At 43.0% G+C, this 16,271-nt stretch overlaps 1 long non-coding RNA gene across 1 annotated transcript in view; it reads right to left on the minus strand.

Annotated features, from left to right (window-relative positions):
- Positions 1-4,148: 4,148 nt before the first annotated feature.
- The window catches only part of LOC130580473 (uncharacterized), a 101,879-nt gene continuing 89,756 nt past the window's right edge, over positions 4,149-16,271 (minus strand). Inside the window, exon 4 of the long non-coding RNA XR_008966116.1 lies at positions 4,149-4,179. This is a non-coding gene — a long non-coding RNA (uncharacterized LOC130580473). The remainder of the gene's footprint in view (positions 4,180-16,271) is intronic.

The raw sequence follows: 16,271 nt of genomic DNA on the forward strand, positions 1-16,271 counted from the left end.
CCTAAATTATGACTTTTTTGGGTTTGGAATATATCATCCTTCAGCAAATAGCAATGCAGCATGATAAGTAAACAAGCTGGTGACGGCTGAGCCTCGGTGGCAGAACCAGATATGAAATTCTAGCGTTCCTGTTTGGCCRTACAATGCTCTTCATGCAAGCTGCTCCCAGAAGGAGTATCTTTACCTTATCAGTCACTCAGAAAATTCTTCCAGTCACCTACCAACATAAGAAGAATATTTAATCTAGAAATGCAGAAAAAATATACTTTCAGATGGAGGAGAAGTGGAGGGAACAGCTCGCAGGGATTGAAAGTGTTGTGGGGATGACTCGCAACATGCAGGGGAAGATACAGGGAGGACTTAGGAGCATCAGGGAGATAAGAGCTTTCTCCAGAAACGCTTTGCACTGTATGTTATACACTGTAGAGGTCTGCAGGGTGCTGTCACATTCTTTATATACATGGGGAGGCTATTCAGCTCTTAGTTTTTAAGAATCCATTTACTAAATTAGAGAATCTTATAAATATTTGCGTTTCTTAAGGCTTATGCCAATTTACATGCACTGAGACCCTTAAGCTTTCTCACCAACACAAATTGTTGTAAGATCTGACTCCTTAGGAGCTCTAAATACAATCATTTTAGTTTGATAGAGACTTTTYTTATTTTTTCTTGTGCACAGTTTTCTCAATTTATTATCAACAGGGACAGAGACTGTGACAAGTCAGCAGTCAGACCTATGTATAGACAGCTTTTGGGCTGAGTTTTTRTGAACTTAAAAAGAAGGAATGGGAGAATTAAATCACTGGAGAGCTCCAGATTGCCATGGGAGGGAAGAGCATTATAATGTTTTTCTATGTCAGTCTCAAGGCAATAGATTTTTCAGTGATCACTTACTAAAACTTAATTTTTAAAAAGCAAAAATTCYGAACAAAGACTCATTTTGGATTTGTCTTGAGGCTTTTTTCCAAGGCTCTTTGGAGCCTRCATTGTTGAATGTGTGGTAATTTAGCACAAGACCTTATAGTCAGATCTACAATTTTAGTTCTAATAAAATGCTTATACCATGTTTCCAGACATTGCAAAAGCACTATTTTATCTGAAATATATTAAGTAGATGCTGATATTGACATTTTTTCCAAAGTCTGTATAGTTCACATGCAGTYTCTCTGCAAGCCTTGTACTTCAAGTCTCCCTTCCTTGCTCCTCAAACTGTTAGGGGTTTGGGGGGGGGAACTATTTTCCCAGTTGAAAACTGACGCACTAGTATGTAGGCTATTAATGGATAGAAAATAAAATTGACCTGGAACATATAAAAGCTGGGGTGGTTTAATATAAAATACGTGAAGTTCTTGCTCCAGCAATCCAAAATGCAGGTTTTTTTCCTAGAGGTTTTCTTAATCCAAAGAGCACAGGAGTCCTCTGCACTGTACAAGGCATACTGAGATGAAGAACCCTCTCCTCAATTTAAGCCACAGACATGGCAAGAATAATCTGTCTGGACACTGCAGAACTGGACATATAGCAGAGATTCGTGCGGACACAAACAGGTCACCACATAATGAACAAAGGACAGAAAAATTGCCTCGATGTTAAATCCTGGTTTAGATATTTCAAGGAAAAAAAGCACATTTTAAGGAAATTGGAAAGCTGTGAGTGCAGCAGACTCATGGTCTAGTTAGTTAGGGAGTAAAGGCATCAAGAATATCAGCAACCATCAACAGGATGGCAAATGCCATTTGAATAGACATGTGTCATTCCTGTACCGCMGCCAAGTGAAACTACAAACACTATTAAAAGTATAAAGAGGTTTTAATTTACATTCCTGCTAAGACATCTTTCTGTTGCCAGAATATTGCAAGTGGGCTTAGTATAAATGAGAATCTGGCCTTAATATTCTCAAACAGAAAAGTGAAATACACAGACATATTGACTTGGATTCGTAAGYTCTGTTCTGTTAACCCAAGGTATCTGCACGGACCAAAACTGGCAGGAAGAATATGAATGTGTACCTCCAGTGCATAGCAGCTTCAGTGAGCACAAATGATCTAAAGAGTCACTTCACATGACAGCAAAATCGGCAATAGAATCATAAAGGTKGGAAAAGACCTMCAAGATCATGGAGTGAAACCATTAACCCAGCACTACCAAGYCCACCACTAAATCATGTCCTGGWGTGTGCATTTCAGCATCTTCTGAACACTTCAATATTGCACATTTCCTTAATTTTATGTATCACATCCCTCAACACCACACAACACACAATTCTAAACACTGTCTACTTCATTTTCCCCCCTTCCATGGCAGCAATCTTGGTGCTAAAGTCAGAACTCCAATATCCACCTAAACACAAGCCACCCAGGAAGATCCAATACCTTATAACAAACTTTTACCACTAAAAACAAAAGCCTTGAGTACCAGCAGTGCCTTGGGAGGAAGCTGTGTCCTTTGCTGGAGAGAGGCACAGCTATAAAGCAAACGGCAGCAATCCCTGCCAATGTGACCAGGGGCAATACACACCAGCCAGGAGCTGGAGGAGCTTCCTTCTATCACCACAAGTATCTCTGCACCCTGCCCATTAGCCCATTTTTAGCTGTGGCCCATTCCAGATGCTCCAGAGGAAGAGGGAAGAACAAAAAAAACCCAGAGGCCAAGCTAGGTATGAAAAGGGAGAGGAAAAAACAAAACAAAGCACCATCTCGTGCCCGTGAGGAAGACCTCAAGCAAAGGGATGAGATGTGTTTCAGACTCTAAAAAGAGCTTTCCACCAAAAAGAAAAAAATAATCATATGAAAAACACAGGAGAGAAAAGGCAACTCAAAAAATGTAAGCAAAATGGCAGGGGGGTTGGAATTAGATGATCTTTAAGGTCCATTCCAATCAAAGCCTTTCTATGAATCTATGAAAACGGGCAAAATTCTGGGGTGTTTGAAATCAGTGGCAAATCCCTCAAAATTATTGCCAAGATTTGGAGGTGAACGCAAGTAGATTCCTGCATTTATTTCTAAATAAGAGATCTGTAACTCTTGAAATGTCTTCTTGGGATGTGTTAATTTTGATAGGAAAATGAAAGGTGCTAATTTGTCCCTGTCGCCATATAATATTAAACAGTTAAATGTGGGCTGATTTTGGAAACAGTACATGGCAGACACACTTGAAAAAATAATTCAAAAGGTACTGAAAGAATAATCTTTTCCAAATCTGTCAACAAGATTCTATCCACTGTTCCTGGCAAGCCATCTAGCTTAATTTGGTAAAACAATCACTTTTTCTCTCCCAAACATTGTAAAACAAGTGGRGTCATGGAAAGAAAAGTGGAAACATTAAAAAGACCCTTGATAAATACTCAGGACTGTGCTGCTGTAATCATGGGGTATTTCCAAGGAMCTGCACAGGTTTTAAAAGTGCAAGTAAATGAGGAGGGCAGGAGGGAGCTCAGACTGCAAGGGCTGAGGCACTGCAAATTCAATTCACCGCGTGGTTTTGCTGTGAATGCTTTTCCAGCTMTCACACCATTACATAGGATGTAGCATCATAATGATGTCAACTCTTGGACCAAAGAACAAGCTGATTTAAGTTTTATGAGGGGAAGGATGAATACTTTCAAAGGAATGGTGAATCGAATAATGCAGAGTTGGTAGGATCACAGTTCAGGGAACTCATGGTTGTGCTTTGAACTATTTTTAGCAAGGTACTGCTAAAAGTTCAGGGATAGTTAGAGAAAAGGCCTGCACAGCTCAAGTGAAGCACAGCCTCTCAAAGCACTGACAATTTGCYACCAACTTTGCAGAGAGAGAATCAAAACCTCTCCTCCCTTTCGCTGAAGGTGACTGCTGTAGCAAGGCTGCTCTGTGTGTGCCTGTGTGTGTGAATGAGCATCAGATGCTGTGCAAAGTCATCCCTCCCTGTGCCCCACCCTGGGACAAAGGACAAACACTCACCTTGCATTTGAATCAGAACAAAGCCCTCTCTGCTTTCTTCAGTATTCTCCAAGGAACAGGGCAGCAGGAGGGTGCAGGAGCTGGATYCAGGCTCTCTCCATCATCCCTCCATCATCCTCGCCCACAGCAGGACCAGTCCCTCCTTGTCACTCTCCATCTCTCTCCCAGAGATKCTGTGACTTTGTGCCGCCCACCCAAGGCGGTACCAGACTGACACGATTTTAGCCCCAGCATTTTCACTCTGTAAGGAAACACAGCCCCCCTGMAATTCAGATACAAAAGAAAGCACAGGTAGGGAGGTTTTCAATCAAAGCTGCTGCTGTTCCTGCAGTAAAAGCAGGTCAATAAAGACCTTTCCCCAGCTCTCTTTGGAAAGTCACTGCAGATGACTTCTGCCAGCTCTTGCTATGTTTTCCCCTTCTTTAAGTGCATGCTTGAGAATATCCAGTTATTGCCGATCACCAGGAACACACAAGGAATGGGTTGCTTTATAAGCTTTACTACAATTATGGATAATGTTGGAAATATATACTGTATATTTCCTGTATGGTGGGACTGCTMCAAGCACAGAAAATCCACATTGAAGGGGATTTCTATGCAAGCTATGCAGCAGATGAAGATTGTATTGCAAGCTTGAATTACTGATTCAAGCTGCTTCTTTGCCTCTCCCCACCCACTTCTCTAATAGCTTTTAAACTTAAATAGCCATATAAGTTAAAATGTTCTTTTATAGGGTGAAATAAACAGATTTTATGGTTCAGAAACTGCAAGTTTAGAGATCAACACTTCACCACTAATTCATGCAGGTTCAAGCTAAGGAAATGGCTCATTTTCTCTCTACAGTCTCTGAGACTTTTTTTTTCCTCCAAAAAAATTCAAGATGCAATTTAAATTAGATGTTATGAAAACTCTGGGTGCAGACAATGTGTTCTGTCAACAAAGTACATCTAGGKTGGTGCATTCCAGGTCCCAGATCCCATGAAATCAGAGGAAAATTACTGCTGAAAATCTCAAATTGGCTGGAAATTGGTAAAGTACTTTAGAATTTATTCTACATATTATTGATATGGCCTTAAAGCAAACAAACAGAAAACACCCAACAAAATAATAATAATAATAATAATAATAATAATTTTTAAAAGCCCCAACAAAATTAAAAAAAAATAAAAACACAAACACACACACAAAAAAAAAAATGCCCCAAGAAAGCTTTCATATGCCACTCTGGAAATCTAAAAATCTCTTATGAGTGCAAATGTGATTTATAGTTAAACTTCTCTTTAACTCTCCAAGCACTACAAAGAGCATTTAGCCCCAATCCATTCAAAACACTCTTTTCTAAAGGAGTAGTAGGAAATACCAGCTCCAGCTGTCCCAGAAAGCTGAGGAKAAGGATTGACAAACCCCATACATTTTACAACATATTTCCATTACTAGAATTATCCACTGGACTTCATTGGTAACCCTGGCATTTCAGTGAGCCAGGGGAATAACCATGACCCAGAGATGTGAATTCCAGATGCATAGAGAAATAATTGGAGGGTATAAAACCCCAGGAAGATACAGCTTGGAAAGCTTGGTATGGTCTGAATGCAYAGAAAGTTGTTTTCAAACCGACGAGGAGCAAGAACTGATTCTACAGAGCAGTGGGTGACTCTGCCCTAAATTGTCTAAAGAAAAGTTGTGGTGCCCTGATCATTTTATCAGTAAAATTACAGTGATCATGTTTCATTTGTCCATCTATCTGTTTATTCAACCCTCATCACTATGATTTTTTAGTGTCTCATATATCCAGTAACAGCAGGGGAATATTTTTCTTCMCATTTATCAGCTACATTAACCAGCATTTAAGTGGTTAAAATGGAGGTTTAGTTTCCAAGCAAGGCTAATCCTGTTCCTGAGGACACCAGTAATGSTGGTATATGACAACATAATCAGCAGCACAAGGATATAAACAACTCCCAATTATCCCAAACCAAAATTTTTGAACATCTTGTTACATTTTTTCCTTAGGCCTTAAAATTACTGAGTTGTTATGGTTGGATGCTTTGTGGTGAATAAATCTAGAATAATTCCCTGGAAAGAGTGAATTGCACCGAAATTCTGTTAGTGCAAAAGACCACAGTACCAAACTTGCCCTGGCTTTCCCATCCATGGGGAAAAAAAAACCCAGACCATGTTCTCATCGTGTGGGGACAGGAGATAAAGGGGGYGGAGCAGTGGTGATGGGATTTCTAGGAAGTGGGAAGCAGCTGCATGGAAAACAGGCAAGAGGCAGAGCGCAGTGAGAACACCAGGCAACAGTGGGATTTCTTGCACTTCTGTCAAAGGGACAAATTCCCTGTGCCTCCAGGTGAGTAACAAAACAACAACCATTTAAAAAAACCCACTGCCCACAAACACAGCCTGAATGGAATTTGAGAGAATCCATTGGCACCATTTCTCACACAAGGTGCACGGAGGCACCCATCATGTCTCAGAGCTCTCACACAGATAGGAACATGAGATTCTGTGCTAGAAACAGAGATGTCACAGGACACGGCATTCAGATCTGAAGACAGAACAAAGCAACCACACTGAGAGCCAAATCCAAGCTTGGGCTTTGAATATACCTCCAAAACATGGATGTTTTTGGAGCTAGAGTTTGGGTTCTGTCATCCATCTAATCTTGAAATGGGTGGATCAAAGATGTTCAGTCTGAGGCTTAGCAAAGTGCTAACAGATACTTTTGAATAGAAATGGTTCCRTGAAATGCTCCAAGCAAGAAATAAATTTGTTGGTGGGCAAGTTGTGAAGGAGAAGTGAAACTGGCTGAGGAAATTGCTATGTACCTATTGACTGCTTTGATACGTTACCTTGTGAGGCTGGATTTATGTACAACAGGAGCAAAAAAGAGGCACAACGTGGTTGAGGAATTGGATCAGAAAGTTGGTAGCAATGCCAGAAAAGACTGGAATCCAGAAAAGACTGGAAATTAAGAAGGATGCCCAGTGGTTTGAGCACTGGCTTGGAAACCAGCAGCAATCATATGTTTGGTTCTCCATCCCAAATTTCCTGTATGGCCTTGGCCAAGTCATCCAGTGTCTCAGCTTCCAACGGTTTAAATGGAGCTCATAAACCTTTCTTTAAAAATAAAAAAAAACTTATGGGGATGAAGGACCATCTCTCACCCATTGTAGCCTCACAGCTTAGAAGTGSCCTAATACAATCACTGAACAAAGGAGACTTGAAAGTTTCCTGAACTATTCAAAATAGAAATACAGATATAAAACTACAGAAAAAAAACTGACTGCAGAACATTGCAAGCTGTAGGGACAAGCCTGGTTATAGATCTTCTGACATTTCCATGCTTTAAGGAAGCCACACTCCTGTTCAAGCTATAGGAAAAACACACAAAATATTGCACAGCTCTGGCTGGCACTGGCGYTTGCTCTGTAGATGGCACAAGTGCTAACCTTATTTTCTACAATGTTTATGCCAATGTAAAGTGGAAATAACTGTAGGAATTAATCCTGACATACATAYGTGTGAGCTCTGGCCACATGAACACTATCATTTATTCCAGAGCATACATTTTCCTGGCCACCATTTTCCAGCCTACCTTAGTCAACTGCAATAACATTTTTGGCCAGTACAAATTTTTGACCTGATGGCTGTGTAGATCTGAAAGGAATTTCCCCTTCAACACACAAGATCTTCCATTAAGCAAAGCCAGTTCCATGATTCTTGGAAGAATTAAGAGGTACAAATACACTGTAACTCTGGATCCTTGCAGTTAATGCTGTGGCCTGCCTTTAAGGGACAAGAAGTTAATTCTTTCACACCCTGTGCTAGTGGGTCATTCAGGGACAGTCTTATCACTGTGAGTAAAGRTACATTCCTAAATAATTCAAAATCTGAGATGCTGTTTATTCTTGTGCTCTAAATGACCAAGTGTTATGCAAATTTTGGAGTGGAAAAATATCCACTCAGCCTTGCAAATGGAATTACACCCTAGATGGGTTGCTGTGTTCCGGATAAAACAAAGGATAAGAGTTCACTAATCATGGAGGATTTTCTTCTGCTGTTACACACATTCATTCTAGCAATAGTGACAATTAAAGAGGGCCAAACATTTCTACCACTGTGTCACCCCAGCTTGGGCCATAGCATCTGCTGATGAAGAGTTTTAATGGAACAACACCCTTGGGCAACTGTGCAAGTATAGAAAGGAAGCAACCTCTTATATACCTGCACAATTAGAAAYTGAATTTCTGCAAAAAGCCAAGAGAATGCTTGCATTAAAGGTCAACCTTGATGAAGATATTTAGACAATAAAAACAATGAAAACAATCAAATCAATCAGTAAAATCAGAACAACGACAATAATCAGCAGCAGAGATATTAAAAAATTAAAACAAAGCTTACAACAAAGTATGGATTTGAAAAGAATTAGAAGGGGAAACTTTTCCTCCACCTAAGTATTCCTTCAACCTGTGGTTTCCAAACTTCATTCAGCTGCTACTTAAGACTGATAGCTCTGAAAATTCATGGCTGATTGGTGCACCCATGTTAAAAGTCCTCAGAAGCCTACAGGGTGCTTCACCTACAGTACATAACTGCTATGCTTGGCGAGGGTAAAGCTGTTGCCTTCCTGCTGGAAATGCTAAGGTAAATCGTGGAAAACAAAGGTTATGTCCTAAACCTTGCTCACTCATTGTTTTACACTTTTCCATCTTGGGAATGCAGCTCCCATTGATATACATATATTTCAGAGAAAATGCTCAGATCTAAAACTTGCCATTTCCTGCCTCCTGCAGGAAGGTCACTCACACAGATCTCTAGGTCCATGCATGTATCACATTTGTGGACAAGGTATTTTCCTTTCCCAAGCAGTGTCCAGCTGGAAACCACAGAAACCTCTTTAGCCACGGAGACATAAAGATGCATCAGAGAACATTCTCATAAATTACATGCATCTTTATGCAGATGCAAAGCCAAAGTTAGCTGCTTCCTCTTGTAGTGCAAAGATTCCTGTACAGATTATACACTTAATTAATTCTAGACCAGTGAACTTTCCTCCTAGTTCATACCAGTGTTACATTATTAGTCAGGCTTCCCAGCAACTTTTGATAAAAAACGGTGTTTTTATTGCTGTATAAAAAATACAAGGCAAGTTAAATGTTCAGTATTTTCTTATAAAATATTTAAGTTTATAAACTGTTGCAAACAGGCTGGTGTTTATATAATATTCACAGACATCTGTAATGCCTCTCATGAAAGCTAATGTATAAGCTCTTAGCTACTGCAAAAGGGTTTTAAAGATGCTCTGCCCATCTTAAAGTGTAATTCTACATAGTCTGAAGAGCTACTTTGATAACAGTTTGTTTTGAGCTTAATGTTTATTCCTCCCACTGCTGTCTAGGCTGAAATTTGCTTACTTTATGAGTGTGGGCCCCAGTGCATTTAAAATTTAAATACCTGACTAGGACACACTTACTCAGCAGAAAGCACACCCATGCCTCATTTCAGGTACATGCTTRCATCCTGTATGTCTCAGGACTCAAATCATATGCCCACATTATTTAACAGACAGAAAAGCTATTGGGAATACAGGCATCTCTGAGGCAGAAGAATGTAGTACCCAAAGGTAAGAAGTTCTAATGGTTTCTTTTCCAGGTATTGCCCAAGTATCTACCACTACTAAGAAAAAACTGCTATTTCAGTTTCTGAGTTGTTGTAATTCTTCTTTGTTTCTGTAGACATTTTACTTCTGCTGCTAAAATAAAAGAAGTAATAAAGCAACTGAGACTASAAGTACACAATGGCTCCCACATCCAACAAAATGCCAAGCAGAAGTGAGATTCTTACCCCATCAATAGACTGCAAGGTGCCATGTTTGCACCCTGTGGCATTTTGATATTAAACAGCAGCAAGAGTGAAGAATGTTTAGAATTTTGAGTGCCTTGTTTAAAACAGAGCAATGTCAGAGAGGCTCTCCTTGGATTTCTCCTTCAGCTCATTTAGAGGCAGCAGAGCTGATGCAAGAAGACTGTAAGTCTCAACCACACAACCTGATGCCAACAGCTGACCAGCACAGTCTGAAGAGAGTCGTGGCATTCTCCTMAAACCTATTTCCACTACACATCAAGTGCAAACTTGGATCAAATGTGGTTCTGAATCCAAAGGCTCACAGTGAGGATCTCAGGTTACCCTCATCTGGCTCCGCTCAATGTCTTCAGAGCAGTCCTGCCCAGCAATCACTTTATGGCTTCTRCAGATGGAGCATTTGCAGCATTTCRTCTTTGAGAAGGCYAAGTGGTTGGTGCTCAGCACCAAACCACCAGTTCCACTGAATGACAGGCTTTSTGCTCCCTCACACAAGTTACAGACTGGAAAACAGCCATGCAGGACGCCACAGCAATGTTTACTATTAAAGAGCAATTTCCATATCTACCTCTTTCTTGCCACAACCACATTTTGTAAGTTCCAGCACAGCTGATTGCCAGGTGATGGTCAGAGCTGTGGTGTCACACCAGGGACAAGCACTTCTCACACATGCTTTGGGCCGGGTGAGGACAACCACATGCTGGATGGCAACCCCAGATCTGAGGAGCAAGAACAAGCATCAGAAATGGACCAGATGAGCTGTAAGCAGGTCTAGGAACCTGAAATGGGGATCACGAGTGCTACACGAGTAAACCTCATGAAAGAAACAGCTCTGAAATTCTGTGAGATCTGTGAGTCCCAGGCTTGGGACCTGATGGAAAAAGGTTGCCAGTAGCTCATGTGTACTGGATAAATAATGTGCACACTGACCATCTCCCCTGGAGTGGAACAGACTGAAAATATTCCCTTCTCTGCCCCTTTTATCTTAACTTAGTTAAAATTAGTTAACATTAGTTAACAATGCCAATATTAGACTATTGTGGTAACTCATCACAACCACCACAACCCAGCTGTAATCAGACAGAAAGGTATCAAGGGTTGGTTGATAATCAATCATTATCAGATTGAGMTTGTTCAAAGAACAAACAAAAAGAGAAAGAAAATTTATTTTAAAATGAACCTTTGTTTATTTAATTAACTCCTTGCCATCTATTTTAATTCTTCCCTCTTCTTCGTGTAGTCATTTCCCACTCATCKCTCCCAGCTCCCCTGCTTGCTTTGCTTAGCAATGCACTTCTTGCAAGCACATGAAAACTATTCCAATGGTACCAATCATGCACATTCTMAAAAGGCAGGCTTACCCTAAAAAGCACTCGGAGTCAGAACAAGATGCAAGACAAGTGGATCCAGTAAATGAATAGGAGGCATCACAGTGAGACAATTATGATGAATATAAATAAGCTGGCGAAAAGAAATATCATTTCACTGAAACATGCAATTTTGCTGAACTCAAAATCACTCTTGGAGACAAATCTGTCTTCAGAGAGCTTTCAGGATGAGGAGTTTTGAGGTTGCGTCAGCTTTGATCAAAGGCAGCAACATCCCAGATATTTAGATTGAGTCTGTCCTCATCCTGCAATGGCAAATCTTGAAAGTGAGAATTGCCATTGACCATCTCATGGTGCAAAGTTCACAGGAGCCATTTTTTGAAAGAAGAGTGCTTTTAAAGCAAGTTAGTCCACACCCTCTCTTGCTTTTGTTTAGAAGTCAMTGTGCAGCACTAAGTAGAAATACCTGAGCTAATCCAGCACAGAGCAGCCAGAGCAGAGAGCAGCACAGATGCTGCCCAAAAGCTGCCCAAAGCCTTMAGGTGGAGATCCCCACCACCACAGACTGCAGCTCGGGCAGGTGCCTGCACACAGGACTGCACAGCCCCCTCTGGACACTGCACACACCTCTCTGCTTTAGCCTGAACAGTCAAAGCTGAAACAGCTCAGGGAGCACTGCACATTTCTGACATSGTGCAATAATTCAGACAAATCTGATCACCCAAACACTGCCAGTAACTCCCGTTAGCAATGATCTACAGGATGAAAAACATCCAGCAGACTGCAGCAGTTTTGAGGGGTTTATTGTGGGTTATTTCTTTTCCTTTTTTCTTACTTTTTTTRCCCACTAGGGAGTTACTAATCGTTCCAAACTGATATTAATTGGCTCACAGCTCCACACACATTGTCAAACTGCTGGTCAGCTGGCGGGCACACYGTGCTTTCCCAGCAGATTTCTTTCACAGCTGGATTTGCCATCTGAAAGGTCCTTCCCATTTCCAGCTCTGCAATCCTTCCAGGCAGAAGGGAGMAGAGGAACAGACAGATGCCTTTCCACAGAGATGTAACAACCCAGGCAGGTTCTCAGCATGTCAATAACAATCTAATCAGGCTGCATTCTACTGAGGGGAAAATGAGGTCTCTGACTTTGCCAGAACACTTCACACATCCGCTTGCTCTTACAAACACATACAACACACTCCGGTTTCCAGATGCAGATAAGGATAACCACAGCRTGGAAAACAATCCAAGAACTAGTCTAGCCAACTCCTAGCTGGACTTCAGCCTCTTTCCACCTCCTCTCCTCGCTCTGGAATAACAATTGCTGCCTGTAAATTTAATGAAATATCACAGACAATTGCTTTGTGTTGATGTCGGAGACAGTGCCCTGCTGCTCTGAGCATACCCAGGAAAGCTCTCCCACCTTGCACATACCCCTGTCCTGGTGTAATCACAGGGAGAACTGCAAATCCAGCTATGCCCAGGGAACAGAAATTTATCCTGGAAAGGTCCTGATGGCACTTTGAGAAGGAACAACTGCAAGGACCTCTCCTCTTTACATAGGCAACCAATAGTACAGAAATGTCCTKCAGCTCACCAAAAAATAGCATGCCAGGATTTTCTGTGCAGTCCAATTCCTGCCAGAGCTCCCTCCCTGGGCARGGCTGGTTAAAGCTGACCTAACCCTGACTGTAAAACTGAGGGTCTGATCTTCAGATGGCCATAGTTAACCTGAATAAGTCACTGACTTGTGAATCAGAGAGTAATGAACCACCCCAGACAACAGAGCTGCATGCTGGCTGCTTCTCCAGTGTGCTCCGAGGCAAGGACTCATACCCAGTAGCAATCTGGTTTTGTGAAAACAAAAAAAAAAGAAAACAAAAATTATAAAACAGCAAAACAGGATTCTGAGTCCAGACTCACTGCCTGCAGGAAGGAGGAGGATATTTTTTTTTCTTTCCTGGCTGATGACCTACAGAAAGAAAAAAAAAACAGAGAGAGAGAAAAAAATTACTAGCTCCAGTGAATGAAAAAGAACCTTTTAGTCCCAACTCCTCAGTCAGGCCATCCAAATTCCCGGTTGCCTTGATCTCTTTTCCAGCCAATGAGATCCTCTTAGGCTCTGACTGATGGTGTTGTATATTTAAAAATGTGTTTATCCTGACAATTTGCTCCTCTTTTATGTAAGAGGACAGGCAAGCAACTCATCCCCAAAACCTCAAGGAAAGAGCACAAGCCTTGGCTGCAAGACTATTTGGCTCCCTGAAGACTGTTGACTCTTGGACAAACTGTTATTCCATCCCTAAAAGATGTACTTACCCTGAAAAAGAAAATGCACGCACAAACATACAACTGGGTATTAAGAGCTTTGGTAGATCTGTGACTCTGGCCTTGTGACTAAAGTGTCAGCTGCTTCTTCTGCAGAAATGGACATGGTGGTGGAAAAAAATCCCAAACCAAAAAACAAAGGAAGGGCAAACACTGAACTGCCCACAGCTGGACTGAGCTGAACTTCCACGGCTAAGCCACTAACGCTGGGTTCTCCTCRGTGCCTCAGTGTCAGTGAGGTTATGGAAACCAGAGAGGCAAACAAATGGGAATTTCTGAACAGAYCAAGGGCTAAAGGAAGGGGGGAAAAGGGTGTGGGGGAGAATAGTCAGAGAACATCCGTTCTGTGGAGGGCTGTGTGTTTCTCAGGGTACCCAAGAGAAGGGGAGATATGCCTGTACAAGAGAGGTCAGYGGGTATCAGATCACATCACCCCTTTCCTCTTTCCCTTGGCTGCCTCTTAACACTCCCTTTTGAGCACATTTCCCTTTGGTTGTGGGAAAAGCATAATCCACCAGCCCTCTTAAAAAACACATTGCAGTGGCACTGCCTGAAATAGAAAYCAGATTTTTGCCTTCAAGACCCTTGCCTTAGCCTGTAGTGCTAAGGCCTGATCTTAAYCTGAGCAGAAAAGACAGGACTGGAAATGTGTGCACAACCCCACTGCGCACTCAGAGAGCACAYGAATTACTCCAAACAGAGCTGGTGGGGCTCCTTAGTCCCTCTCACTCCCTTTTCCTAGTGAGTTCACCCTGGTTTTAACAGGAATGCCTGCACAGACATGGTGGAAATGCATCTCCAGCYCTGCACAGGGGCCAGCAGCCCTTAAAATGATCACCTGACAGCCACGTGATGAATGAATGRAGCATGGGGACCAGATTAAAACAGACTCTGAAATTAAGTCCAATTTCAATRAATCCCCCTATTTTTGTTACCACTGGCTATCTTAGACTACTTTTAGTGTCTACCATTTGTCTTCTTTTTGCACAACCTATTTGTCGTTAGCAGAGACTGCCCTTAACAAAACCAAAAAAGCAGCACATGAGCCCATTKTCTCCCAGGCTACACCCTCACACCCCATGGCCTCATTCCCAAGGGTTTCCCCAGTGAAGGTCACTGCTGATATCCATGAGCTCCTGGGATGTCCATTTACCACCCTGCACTGCACATTGATACCTGTCCTGCATCCTTTCACATCCACCCTCATCCCACATCCAGCATCCTGGGATACTGCCGTGCATCAGGATCCTCTTCAGCAACCTACCACAGCCAGGGGCTGTCCTGGGGACAGAAGGGGCTGAAGGTTTCACTGAGGGCTGGCCAGGGAGGGGACACAACCCCCRTGGAGGTCACAGCCAGCCCTGAGAGGCCTGGGAAGCACCGGCCAGGCTGAGTGAGCCCCTGCCCAGCCCCTCCTCCAGCTGGCCGAGCTCACACCGAGCACCCTGTGGGCAGGACCCAAGTGCTCTCCCCCATGCCCATTTCCAGGCTGCTAATAGGAATGGAAAAAGATAAAAAAAATTATGCCTGATTATCTTCAGATGCCATCAGCTCTGGAGAGAAGCCAGACAGCCATCCCTGACCAGCTTCCTTCCCAAAAATTTCCTGCAAAACCTCTCACCTGAGGCAGTCCTGCATTTCCCACCCACATGGTTTTCCCTGARTCTTTCCAGATGGGACATGTGACATTTAGGGACATGGTTTAATGGTGTAATTGGCAGTGCTAGATTAACAGTTGGGCTCTATGATTTCAGAGCTCTTTTCCAAGCTAACCAGCTCTGTGATTCAGACGGCGCTGGCAGGGCTCGGCAGCCTGGATGCGGGAACGTGACCTCCAGGGCACTGTGTCAGGGCTGCACAGATCCCATTGATCTCCTCCCTTTTAACTTGGCGGAAAGCTCAAGTTCTCAAAAACGATTCTCTTTAACCTCTGTGAGGAAGGAGAGATCTCACGGATTTGAGTGCTCATCGTCTTAGCACTGCATTAGCGGGTGAAGGAGTTTGTTTGGGATTCTGCTCAGGGAAGGGCAGCTCGGAGGAGCGGGGCAGGGAATGGCAAAGGCAGATCAATGTCAGAGAAGATGGTTGTGTTTTTCAACGAGCTGTGCTGCTAAACATGCCAGAGAGCAGGAGCTAGGAGGGAGGGAAAGGGTGTATGGTGACATGGAGGCAGGGAGAGAAAGCCTTAGCCAGCAAGACAAGCATCCTGAGTCATGCTGCTGGGGAGGTGAGGCTGCTCTGCCAAGGAAAGGCTGACAGAGTAAGTCAGATGCCTGGAGTAATTCCACAAAGTTATAAAAAAATTAAAAAAAAAAATCACAAAGGGTTGGTGCAATTCTAGCCACAACGAGAATCCAGAATCCCACTGGTGAAGCCCAGCCACCCACAGCGCTGMCTGCCAGAGCTGCCCCTGTTGGTGTGTGCGAGCGGCAGGGTGAGCGAGGGGTGAGCACAGCCCATGCCAGGGATTTCAATGATCTGCAGCCCCAAGCAGCTCCTGATTAATGAGCCAGGCACGAGAGGCAGAGATCTCCATGCACAGCTCCTTGTGCTGGCCACGACCATCCTGGCTCCAYGCAAGCGTCGAGAGGAGCCGTGTGCTCGCTCCCAACCCCACCGCCGCAGACACTGCGAGGGAGATCAGCCCTGTGCCCGCCTCAGCCCCGCCTGCTCGGGCTGGGGAGCACCACAGCTCTCAACATGGCCAAGATGAACATTTTTAGATGACAGAGGAGCTTGTTTTGCTGACTCATAGATGTGATTTTCATAAAGAGGCAGGGAATTTGTTGAACTCTGGTTTCACTTTGCT

Source organism: Malurus melanocephalus, unplaced genomic scaffold (genome assembly GCF_030028575.1).
Source record: "Malurus melanocephalus ecotype Western Australia unplaced genomic scaffold, MMel_1.1 scaffold_338, whole genome shotgun sequence".
In the NCBI taxonomy this organism is placed as follows: Eukaryota; Metazoa; Chordata; class Aves; order Passeriformes; family Maluridae; genus Malurus; species Malurus melanocephalus.